Consider the following 22,274-nt stretch of genomic DNA (forward strand, 5'->3'; position numbering starts at 1 on the left):
TGGTGTATCAGAAGTCCTTCATTAAATGAAGCTGCCAGGGCTTCCAATAAGTCAATTGGAAAATTTGCCAAATCAGAGACTAGCCATTAAAAATCTATGAAATATATTACTGTTCCAGCTGTGAACCAGGGGTCAAAGGCCTGAGCTCAGCATGCAAGTAGGTCCAGGTCTGCTGGTGGGGTTCATGTTGTAGGGCTGCAGCCAACTCATCCTGCAGCTTTTCACGCTAAAGCTGCCCAAGCTGGGTTTGCAGTGGCATTTCTGAAGCTCAGACGTGTGTTCATATGGATCCTCTGAACTAAGCTGCTCAGGGATGAGATTTTTTACCAATGTTATGAGAGGCTCCAAACAAACTTCTGTTGCAGTGGTGTTCTTGGCTTACACAGGAGCATGCTAGTGTCTGTGCATTCCTGCTGTGCCAGCATCCAGCACAGTCCAATGGCTCCTCTCTGCTTTTGGCCATCCTGATACCTGAGAAAGACGTAGCAGTTAGTGGTACAGGATCCTGAGAAGACAAAGTAAGTTTTAGCAAGATAACACATAGTTTGGGTATATATACAGCAAAGTGGAGACAGGTATTGCATGAAGCAATGACTGCAGGTTTCCTAGATGTGCACCTGAGCTTCTAATTTAAATGACAGTACTGATATTTCTGACCAGTCTCATATTGCCCCTATTCTTGACTGTTTCAGTACAGCCACATACCTCTTCCTGAAGAGATTAAGGTTTGTATGTGTTCAGGTGGATGGCTACTTTGCCACATCAGTTCCCAGAACTGTCCTTTTGTTCGTGCTCTACCAAATGATTATTATAGTATTAGGCATCCCTGGAACAAATAAACTATAAATTGTGCATGAGGAAGGAGATCTAACTGGAGCTTTTTGAGATTATGCCATGAATACTGGTTTACATTAGCTTTCTAAAAGCTGTGGCTGATCAGATTGTTATCACCAAGACTGTTATCACCATGTTTTATATAGGTGAAAACCCCCTATGTACATAGTGGGGATGGGAGATGTTTGCTCTTTTTGATGCTGTGTTGTTTGTCATGTGCTGCAGTCACTGAGTGTGAGCCCTAGAGCTTTTACTATGCACTTGCAAGGGTACTGTTGATTTCTATGGCTATTAAAGAGCATTAGGGAAGTACTGCTGTCATCAGTTAAGCTACTTCCAAGCAAGCAAGGAAAAAAAATGAATGTTTTGTGCCTCCACATCTCAGCAAGGCAGGAGGAACAAAAGGTGCTGAGATGCAGCTGTATGATGCCGCTAAATGCCTGATCATTTAGATGTTACTGTTTTTACAGGATTAGAAGAAACTGTGATAATTCATGAAAACTTAGAATAAAATCCTCTTGTTTCTTTTCTTATATCACATCCATATAAAAAGCAACTCAAGAAAAAAAAAAAAAAAAAAGCCCAAGAAGTTTTGCTAGAAAAAAAAAAAAAAAAGAAGAAGATGAAAAGTGCTATGCAGAAATTATGCAATCAATTTGTAAAGGGAAAGTAAATGTAAGAGTTGAAGTAAAACCTGGGAATAGTGTATCCCTTCACAAGACAAATGAGAGTTTTTCATTGTCCCAGAGAGATACAATATTCTTCTTTCATTTTCACGCCACCTGAGTTCTGTCACTGAAACACTCATCTCTGCTGGGTTTGTCACCTCTGTGCCTCATAAAGCAGAACTGATGCAACCTACAGTCTGGTGAACTGGAGATATCTGTACATTTCTCGTGGTCAATGTGCACTGCAGGTGCATGTGAAGTGTCACCAAAAAGCTGTAGCTGCTGAGTCATTTAGATGCTTTTGAAAATATTATCTGGCAAGAGAGAACTTCAGAGAAGAATTCAGGACTAATTATATAAGCAAACCAAGTTATTTGCGGGCCGAACTAATTGCTTCCACCCTGTGATAAACTTGACCTGGTGCCCTACAGAGTTGCTTGCCTACCTCCACATCATCCTCCCCAGTAATCCTCCCTCCTCTTGCAATTCCCTTGTTGTTTTTTTTCCGTTTTCTGGGGTTTCCCAGGCCCTTAACCTTCACCCTGGATAACACAGGGTTAAGTGTAATTCTATATTGCTAGAACAGCACTTTGAAATTTACAAGACAGAATATAATGCTGGTTATATCCAGTCCTAACTCTTAAAACTTTATGCCATCTGATTTTTATCCTAGTGAGAGAAATGTCAGCTGACTGGTCTTTTGTCACGAGAGTGTATAGTTACATGGATGTCTAATAGTTCCTTTGTCATAGGATAGGATTTTTTCAGTGACCCCATTAAGGACGTATTTTAAAATATTTTTTTCATTTTAATTGAAAACTGATCCTACTTTAAAAAATAAGAATCAAAATAACTTATCCTGAGTATTTCTTTTCAAGTCCCTTAAATGTAGTCACAGAGACACAAATAGAAATATTTTGTTGTAAGCCTCTCTTCTCATCTCCCTCTGCCTTCACTTCAGAAGATCTTTATCTACTGTGCTTGAGGAGAAAATCAGGTTGGAGTAAGGCATTAGACCAGGCTGAGATTGAAATCTCTTCAGTTTTTCAGTCATATCTCAGATGGGTGATAATGTTGGGTATACCCCATAGACTCTTTGTCTCAATTCATATTGGTAGAAATAATTCTCTATGTCATTTTCATTGTCCTCGTGTAGCATATAATATCTTTAAACTGTCTTTTAAGGAGGGAATTTATTTAATCTAACTTAAAACTTATATTTGTTTTAGTTATCTATTTGTGATGAGATGTATCCTACCTTTCTCTCTGCTGACTAAAGAGTGAGCTTTAAGGAACTGAAGTGTGATGCTTATACTGCAGATTTCTGCCTTTGTTCTCACCCTTAATATTTCCTGGAACATCCTGACATATCAAAGAATAAAACGACTTGGGTTTTAGAGTATGGCTAATAAATACATCAGAAATAAAGGCTGATAGCATGTATGTAAACAATATTCACATATTATAAAATTATAATAAAAGATGAGTTATTATTTTCTTGGACTTGCTGAGTGTGTGGCATTAAAGAAATCCAATGGGGAGAGGGAGGTGAAGCCCCAAAATAGTGACTGTAAAATTTAGTACAATATTTTTCAGTACTCAGGCTACGATGCCTTACATTCTGACTAGACTGCTGTTCCATGTCTTCAGTGTCTTTAGGAATATTACAACTTTAGGAAATTGTCTTTTTGTTTGTTTTATTGAGATTTAGGATTATCAGTACGTCCTGCAGGGAAAATGGGCAGCTGTGCCAAACAGGTGAGCTGCACAGAAGTGTTCAGAGATGACCAAAATGGAGTGAGCTCTGTGCAGGAGACCTGCAGACCAGGGCTCTACTGAATCCAGAGGGGAGTAAACGTGGCACTGAGCCAGGGAAACCTCACCTTTGTACTCCTGCGGGACTGCCTTGAGGAGCTGCGTTGGGAATACGTGCTTGATTTGCTGAGTGGAACTCTTAAGGGCTGCGGTGAACACATTTGTGCCATTTATTACTGGCAGGCCTCGCAAAGGAATTCTCATGTTATTTGGAATCCAGGAGTGGTTGGGGGAACTGGCAGAGGGTTAATACCTGCAAGGCTCGGAGGCATGCTGAGCGCTCACGGTGCACGCTCACAGCCTAACAGGCTGTTTGCCGGCAGGCCCCATCGTGTCACCTGATGGGACATGCCAAATCCCACAATAAAAGCCAGGTTGTGACAGTGAGCTCTTGGTGGAGAACATACATATTAGCAGCGCTCCCCTGGAGGTTGTATCCCCGTGACTACATAACATAACAGTTTCTTGCTCTGACAAATTCAGCCTTGGGTGCAGCTCACCTCTGGGGCTTGAAGCTAAAGATAGCCCGGGCATGGCACTGCAGGTGTTCAAGGTCCAGGCTCAGCCATGGGGATCATGGAATGGGTTGTATGTGTATTTGTTTTCTTGTTGCTTGACAAGCCTGCACCCACAAGAAACCATTGCCTTCCCAGATAGCTAGGAAGCTCCCAGTGGCATCCTAAAGTGATGTCACACTATAAGAGACTGTTATTATTGCAGCATATTTAGTACAATATTGATATGCTTATGTACTGTCTCTTCCTGCCCCCATATTTTGTTTTATTCGGTGTTTTATGTCTGTGGCCACCAGAAAAGGGAACTCAAAGGGCACGCCACTGTACTGTGTTCAGTCTAGTATGGGATGTTTATTGTCCTTGGGAAAAAATTTAGGCAAGTTGGTAAAATGAAGGATAATCACCTGGCTTTTAAAACCCTGAAGACTGAGACTTTTTTTTTTTTTTCCCCTCAGAGTCAGAAATGTAGAGTGTATCTTGTAAAGTGCTGAAACAGAAATTACATGAAAGCTTTCGGACTTTGTAATATATTTTATACAGAAAAATCCTCATAGAAGCTACATTGCTACACTGTTTTTCCTAGGTGATGACAGTAACATACATAAGCCTCAAAATATTTGTTAGCAATCTGACAGATATTTTGTGATTACCATCATTTCACACATTCATTGTGATGAACATAAGTTAATCATACAAGAAGCAGTAATTTTAATTCGCTCTTTTTTTCTTTTTTTTTTTTTTTTTTTCATTGCCCTTTCTGGCATGAAGTACATAAACCTTGAAAGATAATTTTTAACCTAGGAGTTACCCATTCATTAGCAAAGCTGAAAGCAGGATGCATTAAGTAGTTATTTCCTGACCTCAGAGAGGACTGCCTCTGTGCCTTCAGATCTGTGTCCAATAATTGGTTCTACCTAGGGGGAAAAAAGAAGAATGAAACCACACAAACAGACTGAATGACCGCTGAAGGGTGCTTCCAGAGTAATGGTTGGCTTCTGGCAATGCTCCTGTTCATGTGACAGTTTGAAATAGCTTTTGTGTCACCCAGGAACGTCTCCTACCTTCAGCCTTAAATAGGTCATTACTGAAAAGCAGCAATATTGCTTCATTAGTGGGCTGAATCTTAAATCTTGGTGTTTAATGTTGCTGCCAAAAAGTGTTAAAGGACTGTCCATGTATGAAAAGGGGGGGGGGAGGAGCTGTCAATTTTCTGAACTTTTGTATCTACAGGTACACCTGCCTAAAAATAGCAATCTTTGCCTTTTAGTTAAAGGAAAATTACTTAAATACTTTACTTTTTTTTTTTTTTTTTTTTTTTTTTTTCCTGCAAGTTGGGACTCCAGAGTAGTCTTTAGTCTGAGTCTTGCCTGAATACAAAATCTGCTAAATCCAACAGGTTGGTGCGTTTACCTTGAGCAGGCTGCCTTGGCAGGGGAGTGCATTCCAGCTCCGTTGAGTGCAGCTCATCAGCTACTGACACAATGCCTTTGTCCTTCTGGAACTCCTTTGTTTTTGTCCATTTTCACTTAGCCTAAACTGACTTGAATGGAGTGAACTCAATTATAACGTGAATGGTATATCAAGGGAGAAAATAATCATACAACTATAAGGAAGGATGGTTTTGAAAGGTTTAATATGTGTGTTTTTTGATTGCTCCTCTGAAGTTAAAAAACTCCCAAATAAGAAGAAATTAGAGCATTTGAAAAATCATAGTTATTTTTCCTTTATGTAAATTGTTTGTATTTTATTCTTCACAAAGCTTGAAGAGCAAAATGCAAAAACAGATTTATATATATATATATATATATATATATATTTGCCTCTCATGTATGTAGCCTTTTTTCACTTCCTTACTGTCCTTGATGCTATTGTTTCCAAATTCCCTCTGCTGTAGTGAAAAGGCTAGGATAAAAGCCATGAACATCTTTAGTTAATGCAACACAGAAAAAGCCCAGAGAATTTTTACCCCACTTCCTCTGCAGCATGTTATGCCTGCTGAATCGACACAGAACTGGAATCAAGAGGGGCTGAAATCTTAAGTTCCAGTACAGAACTGTCTTTCTGCATCCTCATACAGAAGAAACTGAACTGAGCCAGGGCTTGCACCATTGTCTGCACCAAGACTGAGAGCAGGCTGTGCTCTTTGAGCATGGGACTGGTAAGGGAGGGGACAGCAACTTCACTGCAAGGGGCAAAGCTGCAAGAAGTAGTTTCCCTTTTTGTGCCAGAGTCGTGTTGGGTATTGAATCAGCTTCATAATGCTTTTATCTGACAGGACAGGTAGGAGGAGGCTGTTGCAAAACACACGCCGGGAGCTAAGATGAAAAGTCTGGGAGTGACTTGAGGGAAGGAGTGGCTAGACTGTGGAGGGATGTGTAAATAGTTTAGCAGATGAGGATTTGGATGAAAAAGAAACATGTAAGTGTACTTTTCTATCAACTCAGATAAGAGAAAGAGAGCTTGTCTCATATGCATTTGGCAGGTTAGAGAGGGAAGTTAATATGTAAGCATTCACGGAGAAGGGCAGCAACAGATGCTTTAGAAGAGGGCCATGCGTACACAACATAGGACGGAAAAAATGCAAATCTGGAAGACCACTGCAGTAGGGAAATCTTTACCTGCAATGCCTTCCAATTACTGTTTATCAAATGCATCTATTTTGCACTGCTGTTCTGTGGGAGAAGACAAGAGGCATCGTCTCAATGAGCATCAGATGCAGAAGGATGAGAGGAGCTGTCTCAACGGGCTGTTATTTTCTTTGCTGTCATAACTTCTACTTTTTGAATTTGGATGCATCATGAACATAAAATGTTCAGGAATGGAAAACACTGGGCTGAGCCTCCCTCAAAGTGGATTAGTGCCTTTCTGGTTAGCCAGCAGATGTCATCACAACACTGAGCCTCCTTGTCCAGGAGCTCTGTAGCACCCTTCCCTAATCCTTCACGTCTTTGCCAGCTCATGACTGGCAGAAACTACACTGAAGCACATGAGCTTGTTTTTTCTGGCTGGCAGCATATGTAGGCTAACAAAGTAGTTCAAAGTGTAAGTCACTGTTGTGTGGGAAGTGCCACTTGCTGAGGCACCTTTATTCTGCTTGGGATCTGCTGCCAGAAGCAAGTGAGAGTGTTTTCAACAGAGGAGGGTAACAATGATGCATGTGCAAATTAGGAAATAGTAATGACAATATACTTAGTAATGTAAGGGATCACTAGTGTCTTATAGGCAAGGCTCCAGATATTCCAAGCATTCACAGCTGCGGAATCCAGTCTGTATGTTGTGCTCCATATGGAAGGGTATGATCTGAAAAAGCATCCAGTGTTAACCTAATTCTGTCCTGGCTGAATGGCAATAGTAAGTTTACTGCTGATCTAAACAGAAAAAAACAAAAACAAAACAAAAAAAAAACTTTCCTGATTTTTTAATTCAAAAATAAATAAATAAATAAAAACTTTCTCTATCCTTAAATCGAAAAACAAAAACTGTTATAGCCCAAGAGTAGAACTATGTGGAAGCCTTCAGGCCTCTAGCTGCCACTTCAGACCAATGCAGACTTTCTGCAGGTTCTGCCTGCCAGTCTACGATCATGTCTGGTTTCCATAGTCATCTTACATTGCACTAGATGCCGGTGTTTATGCATCTGAATCCCACCAGTATTATTCTTTCTTCTTTCAGACTCTGCAAGCATGGTAAAGCAGTTAGCATATGTATGACCTGCACAATGTGTGCATCTCAGTAAATTAACACCGAGGCCCTCTCAGACAATCATTGCAGAAGCAGCTGTGCTGGTTTAAGATATTATTGTCCTTCAGCTGTTCATTACTAAACCTCTGATAAAGGCTGCAGAAGAGAGAGACAACAGAACATTTTGCCTTTCTCTGCTTCAGTTTTATGCCATCTGAGCTACCTTAACTTGCTGATGAAAGGGTTTTAAACTAACCTGGCTAATTTGTGCTGGCACAAATGAGAGGTGCTCACAAGATCTATTCATGAAAAATGATAGCCTCCAGCAGATGGGCAGAAATAAGCAGGCAAGTATATTAGCTTTTAATACCATCTCATTCATTTCCCTAGTGGATGTCTGGCTGCAAACTAAAACTAAAAATAACAGTTTCAATAGCTACAATGATACAGCTAATCTCCTTTGTATGCTCACTCCAGTATTTTACAGTATTCCCCCTATCCAAGACTAGACACAAAAATATCTAGCTTACCTCTCAGCATTCCCAGCTTCCTCTGTATGATAAATACAAGTATACTGGAGCATTACTTCTGTCCCCTGAAGCCAAAAATGTGGAGGCAACATTAAATACTCTGCAGTTTGCATCATAGCCTTATAAAGCAGGAATTTATTGATTCCCACTAGAGTTTACTTGAACTCATGAACCCCTTCCGATTTCTTATGCATAGTTGCACCTGCTATAGAAGTCCACCTGTCTGTAGTAATTTGGGAGTTGCCTGCAGCATCTAAATTCAGTTCCCTTTGGAGTGTGCAGCCTTTTGCTCACTGACATTTGTCCATTGTAAGTCCAATGCAAAGCAGAATGGCCCATGGAGAGCTGCCAGAGAGATTCTGGCTTAAGAGAGAAAACCCCTCCTATAGCTTCCTGGCACGTATGCTCATCTGGCCATTTTTGCCAGCACTGGGGAGGGTAGGCAGTAGTGAGATGACTGCTTGTGTACTGCTTTTGTGGTTTTAGGCAACCTGGGAATGGGCTAAGACCTGTGTTGCACTAAGGACAATCTAGCAAGAGGAAGGAAAGTATCCTGGTAACAGGAAAATATGATCTGCAAAAGGGAATCCTTTATACCAGTAGAGAGCACAGCTTGTATAAATGCTACTATAAACCACAGACTTATAGGTTACTTACAGTAAATTGTTCTCATGGTGTTCTTTCTCCCAGACCTTTTGAGCTGCTTGATAAAAACCCGCAGGTGATAATTCTTTCTCATATGTAAGTTTTGTGTCACATTCCCTCTTTTTTTTTCCTTTTTTTTTTTTTTTTTAATTTTCTGGGATTTCAGTTTTATTACTAGGGACCAATTCTGACATCATAACAATAGTTTGCGTAGACTGGTAAAAGACTTCAGAATTTGGTTCTACATGTACAAACAGCAACAAATACCTTTAAAGTATAGCTTATTGCTGTTGAAACTGTCACTTTGAGAAATGTGAAAAGATTACAAGGTCTATCTTGACAATATGCTTTGCTAGGAGAAAACATAGGTGACACAATAAAACATCCAGCATAAAGTTTTGTCACTTTATTCAGTGTGTAAAATTACTTCGTGACCATTTTGCAGGGCACACAGTGTTTGCACACTCTTCAGATTTCACTCATTGATCAAATCAAGTCAACTGGTCTCTTTTTTCCCTTATTTTATGCCCACAGTTAGATAAGGAGTACACAGATGTTGCTTGTGATAAAAACCATGCATCTGTCAGCACAAGGCAACTTAGAATGAAGAATGCATTTCAGGATCAGTTTTCTGGCTGAGGATTAATCCTGTAATCTACTATTTAATAGGAATGGGTATCTCAAAGTTTTACATATTATATGAATTTGAAAACCCATCAGGAGCTTTAAAAAGATTTATGTCTGAGCAGATGTTCAATATGATATTCAGCCAACTTGAAATAAGAATGGAGGAATTGAAAACTCAACAGAATTGTATTCTGGACAAGGAAATATACCTTGAAAACCATAGATGCCTAATAGCAAGTGCATGCAGAAATTTGTGGAACTTCATGTTTAAGTTTATCCATAGGGTATGGATGAACTGACAATACTGACAGTATTATTTCACAATCAGATTTATTGTTTATTGCAAATCAAAGTTAATATTTGCAAAATTTATTGTAGTGTTGTTAAGTTTAGGAAGCTGGTTGATGGATAAACTGTCAGCTTCATTTCCCTAAGATATGAGCTTATGGAGGTGGCAAAGAAAATGTGTTTCTGCTAAAGCACAGAGCAGTGCATTGTGGCAGGGAAGCAGTCCTATGGAGCGTGTTGGAACATGAGTGTTGGTGAGGCTATTCTCCTCTGTGTTGGTTCTTACTGCACTTCCCCCACCCTGCTCCTTTAGTATCCAAACACCTTTCAATAGTACATGAACAAACACGATTAGCTGCTGTCACAAAATGTTCTTTCTTTCATCCTTTCCTCAGGGCAGAATTGTGTGTGCAGTGTAGCCTAGCGTGTTTTTGGTGTTTTGTTTCTTTTTTTTTTTTTTTTTTTTAAATATATGTTATGCATTTGTTAAAGATGAATCAAAAGCATATACTCTGACTCAAATGGGAAGATTTGTGATGGTTCTTAATTCCTGGGGAAGTTCATTTCACATACTCAGACCAGCTCCCAAGCAAGTTGTATTTCCTGCACAGACAGGCTTTACCTTCAGGAGGAAAAAATCTATTGTGCCCGAGGAGTGTTGAACAGCTAGTTGAACTGAAGCTTTAAAAAGTGTTTTAAATATGTTTGGTCCAGAATAATGAGCTCCTTGAAGGTAAGAAACATTTTTTTGTTTTGAACTTAAGTCAGAGTTCAATGGGAAGTCATCAACAACAGTGGCTAACAAAAAGAAGACTGCCTGGATCCATGAAATTCTATGTTGGTCAGATGAATGGGAGTTTTCAGGATCATTTGGCATTTCCTCTGGGCTGAAGGCCACATGGTAAAGATGAATCACATCACTGTGACCATGAGAGAAATGCCAAAAACAAGTATAACGGTTTCTCCTGTAATTACTGATTGATAAACGCCTCGCTGCATGTCATAATACTTCCTTCTGCCTTCAAACATAAAACAATCTAAGCTGTTTCAGAATAAACCTATTCTTGATACATCAGTTCAAGCCAACCGCTACCCAATTAGCCTTCTGTACCTAAGTTACCATCATCAAAATCAGTGTTCATTTTTTAAAGCTAGTATCTTAGACATGATGCAATGTAGGTTCAGTTCTGGCCAAACGAAAAAGCTGGTTTAAATCTTGCAGTCACACCATGGTTTCTATGGCTGAAGAACCTGCCGACAACTGTTCACTACAACATGGACTTCCTTCCACTTTCTTTAGAGATGTCACCTCTCTCGCAGTATCTACAAATAATTCTTCCTGCCACTTTCTTTCTCTTCAGATTTCTCTCCCACCTATTTAGTTAGCTTGACAAACTATCAACTGAGTATAAAATGAAGGTTTAAGGCAGGTAGGTTGTATCACATATTAGATAGGTCTATCTTTTTTTCTGCTGACAGTGAAGAGAAGGTGGATTAATGTAGAGATTTTAACTGATCTAGGTGAGGAGATTCCCATTCATGATTTCATAGTCATAAGGTAATCTGTTATTTACCAAAGGGCCCAACTTTCTGTCATGACTGTGGATGTTTGTCAAGTATGATATCCATAAAATTAAAAAGGATGAAATTAAATGATTTCATACTCACAGAGTATGCAAGGACAGCTATTTTGCACATGATGCCTATTCCCATAAAGCAGACATTCAGGAACACAAACCAGATCGGGTAGTGTACTCAAAAGTATTTCAAGTACAAAACTTTTTTTTTCTGTTATCTATTTGCAATTTTGATGGAAGTTTGTTGTATTTTGCAGAGGTTATGCTTGCTTTCATTGTAGACGGACCATTTCAGTAAAAACACAAGAATAAATATATTTTTACTTTTCTGATGATATTTAGTTGCAAAAGGGATGTCACCAGAGAGAAGACACATTTTATAAGGGTGTAAGAACAAGAGTTTTGGCTAGCTGATTGCCCTACTTGTTCCATTTTTCCAGGAACTGACATGTTTGCCTCCAATGCTTTAACATCTTCATGTTTCTTACCCATTAGTCAGTGGCTAAAAAAAAATATTAGAGATGGTTTGCACTGATTACCAGACTGAATTATGAAAGTTGCAAATATTCCTTCTCCCCTCATTTATCTTGTTACCAATGTCTGGAAATACAAAATTGTTAATACTTTGCTCCACACTGACACAGCAAGTGTACCTTGCCTTCTAAGTGTTCAGAACAGGAACCAATAGAGACATTTCCTTCATTCACATTAAGATTGAAATAAAGACAGGGCAGTAATTCTGTTTCTTAATGAAAACTAAAACTAATATGTGTTTTCAAAAACTAATATGTGTTTTCAATCTCTACTGTCTCTACTATCTCTACTATCTCTCTGCAATCTAAGTTCTTTGTTGAAATTATTCTTAGTACAAATGTATAGGTCAAAAAGTTAGTGTCTAGGTAAACTTTTACTTAAAACTCCACTTACTGGAAAAGGAAGCATGTTTTTATTTTTTATTGGTTTTGTTTGATTGTTTGTTTGTGTGTTTTCTTTTGTTTTCCATAGTATTGTGTTTGCTTGAGAAAAAGGTTGACTAGAAATTGTGAACTTTGCATGTACGCCTGAAATTTTGTTGACTTTAATTGTACTTCAGAGGCATTTATTTTTTTTACAATAAAGCACTCCATATGTCTAGATACTCTTATCAGTATCTACCTATATATTTTTCACTTCATGAAAGAAGCATTCCTAGAGCCTGCATCTAGCCTTTAAGAAGTCAAGTTTAATCAGTGTATGTTTGCTGTATGTTTGATATACATGCAAATATAAGATACCTTTGGTTTTCCCTATTAAGTTAACTTCAAACAAATCATCATATTTCCAGCAAATATTAGAGATCTTATGTTTGCATATCTGGCAGAGAGTCCAGGTTAACCTCATTCAATTTAGTCACTCAAAATTAGTTATCTCATCTACACTAACCACCTAAACTTCCTCAGAGAGTATCTCAAGAGTGTTCAAGAGGAGGAAGGGCAAGCTAGTCTTGGATATTCTATTTTCTCTTTTGACTGCAGAAGGATTATTTTAGTTTAAAGATCTAGCTTTTGGGTAGCCAAACTTCTGAGACATTAATTACACCCACACTTTTTTCATTTGGTATTCTTTTATCTATATTTAAAAAAGCTCTGTGTGTTAGGCAACCTTTATTCTTTTGATTTCCTCATTGATAACTTTTGTAGCAGTAGGGATATCAGATCTCTCTTCCCTTGACCTGTTACTCTAGTCATTTCCACTACATTCAACAATGTGACATTAAAATGTTTTACAAGATTAAATTCTCATAAATAATTAGATTGAAGATAATAACTCCCCTCCTTTTTGTGGATTTCAAAGGTCTGACTCATTAAAGTTAGATTAAGTGAGTAAGTAGCTGTAAGTATATGACTTTAATAATAGGTAATTTATTTTGGTGCCATCTTTAGTCAAGAAAGGAAGACTTCTGGTCCGAGGTTTTTAGTGGTTTTCTAGTATATAGAACATTTTTAAGGAGCTTACAGAAGGTCCCTGAATCTTCTGTTAGAATTGAATTTTCACTGTGTCCACTGTAAACCATTACGATTGCTGTTTGCAATATTTCTTTCTTTGATAAGTCAAATTTGTTTTACTCCTATAAATGGGGAAAAATCTATTTTTTTTTTCCTTCATATTGGAAACACTATTATATTGCTTTCCTAAAAAGAGGAATGCTTTCTAAGATTTTACCTCTGCTGAGTGAAACTAATGTGCTGCTTGTCTTCTTGGTGGCCTGTGATTTGTGGAACAGTAGTGGCAAAAACATTTCAACCTCATAACCACCAGCTTTGAAACTCACAAGGACATGTACCAGCCTTAGGTCTCTGTGATGTGTCCACTGACACGATGTGCAGGTTTAAAGTATTATTGCCTTGTTGTTTGCTCAGATCCAGGCTTTCTGAGGAATCCTTGATTTCTAGTCTAGCCAGTTCATCACATTCTCTGATTCCCAGGTCGGCTCACTTCTAAGAAGCCTGAAATTGCAACTGGTTTAGGGTTATAAATGTCCTGGAGTTCCCATCCCCATGACTACTTATAGACTTGTGATGCTGAAAGTCATGGCAACACACTGGTTTGCAACAACACTTGTTTAACCTCATGTGCTGAAAGATTATATTTCCAGGGAATCAATTTTGACTAATCTTAATTTTCTTAAAAATAAAAAAAAAAAAAAAAGTGTTCAATTGGAAAATTTGTGAGGTCATCTTTTTTGTGTTTTTGGTGTATGTTGCGATTTCTTTTTCCTGGGGTTTGAAAAGATTCAAGGACTCTGCATATCAACACGTTTACCTGAAAAAACAACTTTACTATATATGATAAGAATCCTGAACTTCACCTGACCTTGTGGTCATTATTTCATGGCCAAAAATGCACTGGTCTGACAGCAATTATGTCAGCAGGCCCTCCTTAGCATGAGCTTGTCAAATGGTTTTTAGATTAATATGGTACTGAATTGGAGAACAGTTTGAACATTTCTTTGCAAAGTAACATGAAAAGCAGTCATGTTTCTAGAAAGGGGCTTTCTCCCTAATTCCACAGAAGATAAAGGGATTGTGTACAATTGTTCCTGATACCATTCTCTGTCAATTTAGCAACTTAAAGTTTCTCATGTGATGCTTGACCACAAAATGAACAAAAAAAAAGTAAGCCTCTTTTTTTCTTCTTCTTTTTTTTTTTTTTCTTTTCCTTTTTTTATTGGGGCTATTAAAGGCTTGTGCTGAGATAAGTTACAAAAGATTCTGACATTCATGTGCAGTTATAAGTACTTCTAAACAATCAGTACTTCATGAGAATGTAAATTTATCGTAACTTATTCTTTGTCTTCTGTAAAATTTTAGAGTGAAAGATAGGCTAGCAACATTGTCTTCATGCACCTGTAGAACAGGTAATTCTTTATCATTTCTAGCCTTACTTGTTCAGTCTTTCCCACTTCTGCAGTTTCAGGATGCATTTGTCAGATTTCACTTTGAAAATGTTCCCTTTGTGTTAAGAATCTTACATACATAAATATCATATAAGAAAAAAGTCCTACAAAAAACTCAGATTCTTTTGTGTTTTGCATTGATCTTTAACCACAATTTTTTATTTACCTTTTTTTATTCATTATCTTTTCATCAGGTTTGTTTTACCAAGAAAATCCAAAATATAAAGAAATAGGTAGTTCTAAAATGACCTTATAGTTACAGGCTAGCAAAAGATGTGGGTGATTTTTAATACCTGCTGCTTAAAAATAGTCCTTCCTACTCAGTCATACTTCATACAAATACCTGGATGCATGGCACGGCTCAGCGGAAGCTGGTACTTCATACTAGGCTAGGAGTTATTAGTAATGTAGCTCTTCTATCTATGAGAAAACATTTTTTTTTTTCAGAGTATATCCAGATCTGCTGTTTTGTATGCCTAGAAACGTGTTGCATGTTTCAATAATTTTTTAATTAGTTATTTTTGGTCTAGCCTTGCTTAAATCTTTAAACCAGTACACATATACAACAATGCCACAGTGCAAATTTTAGCAAAATGAAACTTGCTGCTCAACTAATGTTAGTCAAGCAAGATTGTTACTCATTTAGCATCAACAGGAATACCAAAAGAAACACATTTTTTTTTTTTTTTTCCCTGGCAAATGTTTTATTCCTACCTATTTTGTAGTGGTTAAATGCTTTCATATTTAATAGTAGCATTTTGTCCTTTGCATTGCAAAGATGGCTTCGTGTCTTTTTAAATTTCTGTTTCATGGGAGTAAGATTAATTTCAAGAAATACTCTGATTAAAGAACTAGTTCATGCTAGCTAATAAAGCTAGCATAAAGTTCATGCTAGCTAATAACCTCCCTTAAAAGAGCTCTGCAGTACTGTGCTATTCATATACAAAATACAGACTGGGAAGCTAAAAAATGTATTATATTGTTTTATCAACTGTGAAATACTAGAACGTTTTATCATAGTAGTACATAAAATAATGTTTCTTTCTGTGCTCAGATGTGTTTCTGTGAACATCATATATTGAAACCACTGACATCTCAGCTACTATAGCTTGTAATGTGATTGTAGTATGGAAGACTTAAATTATATACCTACACCATATCTAATGAATAAGAAGAAACAGACCATTTGGACATGAGGAATTAGTTGTCCTCTTCCTGTTCAGTGACTGGTTTGGCTGTAGTTAGCTGGGGAAAGCTGATCCTCACATGCTGTGCTGTGTTTGTTAATAATGGCTGTTGCATCATCCATGCTTGATTCATTTCCTTGAACTTTGTGCATCTATAAACTAGACATTCAGTATTTAAATAAAGAAAAGCAAGATGATTTTTCTCTGGATGTTCCTTTATCACCTTAAAAATTAGAAAGTGATCTACTATTAGTACTACTACTTGAAAATTCTTCATTTAAAGAAGAGAGGGAATAAACAGAAGCATTTTCAAAGTGGTTGGCCCTGGTAGATAATTGTATTTTATGTTAAATATGTGGATTTTTTAATATAAAACTGAAAAAAAATAAAATCACAGGATTTCTTATATTTAAAATACAAGCTTGTTAATTTTAGTACATATGGAAGAAGCCAAAAAACTAAAAATGGTACCAAAGCTACTTTGCCAGACTTCATAAAATTACTCCATAATTAGTGAATAGATAAACTGATAAATTTCTGATAAAGTTATTGCAACTAAAACAACCAGTGAGATGATATAATAATAAAGTCTGAGATCTAGGTGTTAATTATTATATTTCTTATAGAGAATGCACTGAAATGTCATGCTGGGACTTCATACATAGTGCATGCATAAATCTGCTTCAGTTTTTATTGCTCTCTTTTTTCATTTACAGACCTATTTTTCTATGTCTCTGGGATGGTTACCATCACCTTTTGCACACAGATTAAGCATGCTTTAAAGATGCATTTGTATGCACTCCTACTGTTACTGTGTAACCAGGAAGCAAGACTTTAGTTTATTGTAGGCTCAGATTAATGTAAAAAAACAGTGAAATTGAGTCAGGTCTGAGGTTCTCTCTATACGCCCTGTGACCTTCCTGCAAGAGAGTATGGCGATTCTTTTGCATGCACTGTCATGTACTATTAAAACATTGCTACATTTAAAGTGAACTTGAACAAACATGAAATGCTGAGATAGTTTAATTGGTGCCAGAGGTTAATGTGAAGTTTATTTTGTGTGTATGTGTGTTACTTACATTTACTGTAATGTGAACAAGAGGAACAAAGAAAACTAAAGAACTTGTTCAAAGTCATCTTACTCAGAGAATGCAGTTTCTTCACTGCTTTCACCATGAAGTCTGTCACATCATACAGATCTGTTTATTCTCTGATGTGTAGGTAAACAATGGAAGGCTCATGATGCTGAATTGTTTAGTAAATAGTATACAGTTAGAGAAGCATTCAGAAGTGACTCTTTTAACATATTTCACCAGCTATTAAGGTCTACAAAAACAAAGTATATTTTTATGGTAATATTTTTTTGAGATTTTGGTATTTAGCACATTGCTTCAAGTACACAATTAATCAAAGAGAAATTCCTTTGTGTCCCTTGGTTACACCCTACATCAGGTATAATACTGGGAGGTGAGCTTGTTTCTTTACAGAAATAATATGGAAACACCACTTTATGGAATAATAACCAGATTTACAGTCTAACACACTGACCAGCAAGGAGTGACTACCTAAGCGATTACTTGTAGTATCAAGAGCCAGCGTTGTTGCCATACACACCAGTCCTTCTCTCTCTTCACTCCTCGTACTTGCCACTGTGTTGCTGCCTCCCTTACGTTGGCACAAGCATACTTTCTGCTATGTCATGATCTCTGGGTCAGGGGAATCACCCAAACTAAAAGTAAACAATTTCTTTCTGCATTTATTTCTACTACAGCTCCTTTCCCTAAAGCAGTTACATAGATGGCCATACAAGTACTTGTACCAGTTTGAGAGACAGGACAGTGCAAAGGCTGGGACTGAGAGCCCGTGGGGGAAGAGGGGATGCCTGATTTCATAGGCAGTGTTTAGTCTATGCTTGCTAAATGCATATATGAAGCTATGGCTCAACGCTGGAGTTTGACAGTCAGTTTGAGCCAATCTCAGGCTGGCACTGGATGGATGCTCCCTCCTTCCCTTCCCTGCCCCGAACAATACATTCCTCCCCTACCCTGTTTCCATTTTGTTTAAGGCTTCCTGTTTGGTGCAGGCAAATGTCCACACATTCATGTCAAAGATGTAGTACCAAGAGGCAGGGCTTGCAAATCTCTCTTTTAACAGTAAAGTCAGCTGCCATGTAACATGAGATTTGTTTTTCAAACTGCATACCCTTCCTAACAGGAAAAAAAAAAAAAAAAGTTTAAGTGTTTAAATATAATGTGTGTAGTTTATGCTAAAATTGAAGAAAACCAAAGTTAGATGTCTAAATGCAGGTTTCTGAACATGTCCCAGCATAAGCACTGAGTGCAGTTTGAGGAGCTTCAGGCAACCTGCCTGACCTCTGTCCAACCCTGCAGAAGGGCATGGATTTCTTGTCGATCCTGTGTTACATTTGCCAGTCCTGTGCAGATGGCCCGGATACCTTAAAGCATCTCAAGTGGCTCTGAATACCTATCTTTAGGCAACAGAATCCTAATCCAGTGACTAGACCTTTACTGATTATAATGGATGCTTAGGATAACTATCTTAGGATACAGATATCTACAGTGTCCAAAGTTAGGTGAAACAAATCCCCACAAATGCTTTTCAAAAGCATGAGTGTAATTCAATGCAGTAATGTCTTCTTACATAGGGAGTCCTGGAGAGAAAGTGGAAGAAAGCTTCCAGCTGCTCTGGCAAGAACAGAAGAGAAGCTGCAGTTACTGAAACCAGCAGGTCTACAACCTGGATAATTTCTAACAGGGCAGTGATTTGGACTGAGGTTACAAGAGTGAGCTATATGGTTGGTGGAGAGAAAGGGTGAAGGAATTCCATAGGTACCCAAAAGAGGTTCCTGTTCGTGGTATTATTCACCTAATAGCCATCACATTTTTAGCAGAACATTGCTCTTCACAATCTCCCTAATGATTCTAGCAAGTGGGTCAAGCCATATGAAACCAGCAAGGGCTAAATTCCTTCCAGACCAAAGGCTTAACATTCTCCAAGTGAAAGTGGGAGTAAAGGGAGATGACACTGATAACAGCTATGTGTGCTATACCAACCTAAACCGCATTACTGAAGGTAGGGGAGATTGTCTGACACTACTCTGTTGGGAAGGGACCAGTAGAGATTTTTCTGTGCTTCATAAAGTCAAATATTTTTATTACCCATATTATTATCCATAATAATATTACAGTATTCATCAGGAGTTTCCACAATGTAGATTGGCTGTTTCTGTAGTGTAGTGGTTATCACGTTCGCCTAACACGCGAAAGGTCCCTGGTTCGAAACCAGGCAGAAACACCATCTGAGGTTGATAGTTGGCTGCATATGAGCCAGCATTTTGAGTGCTGTGTTCAGTTTTGGGCTCCTCTCTAGAAGAAGGACATTGAGGTGCTAGAGCGAGTCCAGAGAAGGGCAACCAAGCTGGTGAGGGGTCTAGAGAACAAGTCTTAGGAGGAGTGGCTGAGGGAGTATGGAAAAGAGGAGGCTCAGGGGCAACTTTATTGCACTCTACAGGTACCTTAAAGGAAGCTGTAGCGAGGTTTGTCTATTCTCCCACGTGCCTGGTGACAGGGCGAGGGGGAATGGGCTAAAGTTGCACCAGAGGAGGTTTAGGTTGGATGTTAGGAAGAACTTCTTTACCGAGAGGGTTGCTGGCATTGGAATGAGCTGCACAGGGAAGTGGTTGAGTCGCCATCCCTGGAAGTCTTTAAAAGACATTTAGATGTAGAGCTCAGTGATATGGTTTAGTGGAGGACTTGTTAGTTTTAGGTCAGAGGTTGGACTCGATGGTCTCTTCCAACCTAGATGATTCTGTGATTCTGTATTTTGTTCATCACATGACACATGGTCACTGACAATACAACTATTGTCATGTTATTGGTTAATTTCTGACAGCAAAACAGAATTAATCCTCAGCCTGTTATATAAATTCCACCAGTTCTGAATAAAATCTTAATTCTTTTCTATGATGAAAAATAAATTCTTATTCATAATGTGAACACCAAAAAAAAAAAGTTTCTGCAGGTATGGTACTGTGCACAGATTTGTGCATCTTATTGGAGAGCATCTGACATAGATATCATTTCTTTTTTTTTGTGGTGGCAGAGGCAGAACAGCACAAAAATATGGACCAGATCTTCATCTTTATGAATAGTTATTTATCCATTTGTTTCAGCTAAGCTGTGATAATATACACAAAATTAGATTGATTTTGACTATGGAGTGAATACACTGTACTTAATCAACTGTTTAACCTAAGCATTCAGGCATGTCCATTCCCATCTAAGTCTCTGCATGTATATAGGGAGTTAAATATACATATATAATTCTTGTTTTGAAGATATATACATATATATATATAGAGAGAGAGAGAGAGAACCATTCTGTGATACTCTCTCTATATGTATGTTTAAACAGGGAGACAGTGAGAGAAAGGAACTTGCAGTGTAGGAACATATTTATGCCTCAGGTCTGTTGGATCTTGTATTAAAGAGTATTCAGTGAAAGTAAGGTATCTCAATTTTCTTTATAAATTTTACAGTGTACAAAGAAAGCTGTCCTAAGTTTATCAGGTGAAATGCATGTGTCTTGTTAAAAATACAGAATACATAGATGTTGGGAAGAAATTCACATTTTTCCCAAGCTGACATGGGTAATGTAAATCTGAGTTGTCAAAAAAATTTCATGTCAATCGTTTGTACATATCAGGTGTAATGTTCTTTAGCACTAATAATATTCTTTGTGTTCAATAAATGTCATCCTTCATCCACCAGTGTTAACATTAGTAGTCATATTGTTTACTGGTAATTGCACTTTACACGGCCTGTTGGGCAGATTCAAACCATAGAAATGAAAGCTGAACCCGAGTTCATGGCTGGTGTTTGAAATATTATGCTGAAGCCCTAAGTATGGAAGGAGCTGTAGAAATTATATTCACTAAGACCATAAATGCTTATAATTTTTCATCTCTTGTTATTAATAATACACTGGCAAAGGTTAAAGCATATAAATATTATGCTTACTACAGTAAGAATATTTCTATCTTGTTTGGCATATCTCTGAAAAACTTCTAAGCTGTTTGCTTGACAGACTATTTCGATTTCTTAGGGAGATAATGAAAGTTTTCACATACTGTTCTCTTATTGATTCCAATACTCTGCTTGACTCTAAAAGGTCAAAATTTGTTTTGTATTGACTCACATAAAACTTTCCTAAACATGCCTGAGCTCAAAATCTACAGCAACAGGAAACATAGTCAAAATAATCCCCTGGCAATTGATTTCCCGCTGCCTCTCAACAATGTTGTGTTTTTATGGTGTTTGGTGGAAAGAGGGATTGAATGTTTGGCACAGCTCTTAAGAGATAGAACAGGTCACATAATATTTTTTGCATTCTGAGAAGTTGGTCGTTTTGAATTCAATGTATTTAATACACAATACTTGCTATTTAGACTTTAAATTTCATACAGTGTTTCACTGAAAAAATGTTATGAGTACTTGAAGCTATAAAACTGAGTTATATAGCCTTTTAGATGTATCATCGAATCATAGAATTGTTAAGGTTGGAAAAGATCTCCAAGATCATCTGGTCCAACCGTCCCCCTATCATCAATGTCACCCACTAAACTGTGTCCCTAAGCACCACGTCCAACCTTTCCTTGAACATCCCCAGGGACGGTGATGCCAACGCTTCCCTGGACAACCCATCCCAACGCCTGACCACTCTTTCTGAGGAGAAATGTCTCCTCATTTCCAACCTAAACCTCACCTGGTGCAACTTGAGGCCATTCCCTCTAGTCCTATCACTAGTTACCTGTGAGAAGAGGCCAAGCCCAGCTCCCTACAACTTGTGTTTTTTCACTGATACATGATGCTTACTTAAATATCCACATTTTTTTAACTTTTGTTTTGGTTATCTTACACTGTTTGGGGAAAGCTGATAACATAATATTCTTTTTTTTTTTTTTTTTTCTATTAATTTTGACATCAGAAATACTTTAGGACTGTGTATATACATTATGAAAATGTCTTTAGATGATTTTCATGGTACAGCATTCAAAACATCATTGAAGTGTGTTTCTTGTTATCTAGCCATCATATCAGACTTAGTTCTCTTTCCATCATGCTACATTGTGATTCTTTCTTGTTTCTTTACAACATTTCCACAGGATGCTTGGTTACTGATCACTTAATAGATGGTTATAAGTGTTGATTTGTATTCCAACCATAGACAAAAAATTCTTGCCCAATATAATAAATATGAAATGTTAGAGAACATTCTAGACTTCTCATGAATAGAAGATCACAGTAAGTTTGGCAGGACTTGTATTAATACCAGTTGTTTTTTTACACTATAAACAGTGTGTTTGCTAGCACACTAGGTGAAAGAACATGTTCTACCATCAAACTTGATTTAGTGTAAACAAATTGGGATTTGGCAAAAAATATTTTAATT

At 37.7% G+C, this 22,274-nt stretch overlaps 1 protein-coding gene and 1 non-coding gene across 2 annotated transcripts in view; both read left to right on the forward strand.

Annotated features, from left to right (window-relative positions):
* FREM2 (FRAS1 related extracellular matrix 2) overlaps nucleotides 1–22,274 on the forward strand; it is a 126,986-nt gene that overhangs the window by 34,383 nt on the left and 70,329 nt on the right. The window lies entirely within an intron of this gene.
* TRNAV-AAC (transfer RNA valine (anticodon AAC)) lies at nucleotides 19,046–19,118 on the forward strand. Its single transcript has one exon. It is a non-coding gene; the product is annotated as a tRNA-Val (tRNA).

The sequence above is a fragment of the Anas acuta genome, chromosome 1 (genome assembly GCF_963932015.1).
Source record: "Anas acuta chromosome 1, bAnaAcu1.1, whole genome shotgun sequence".
NCBI lineage: Eukaryota > Metazoa > Chordata > Aves > Anseriformes > Anatidae > Anas > Anas acuta.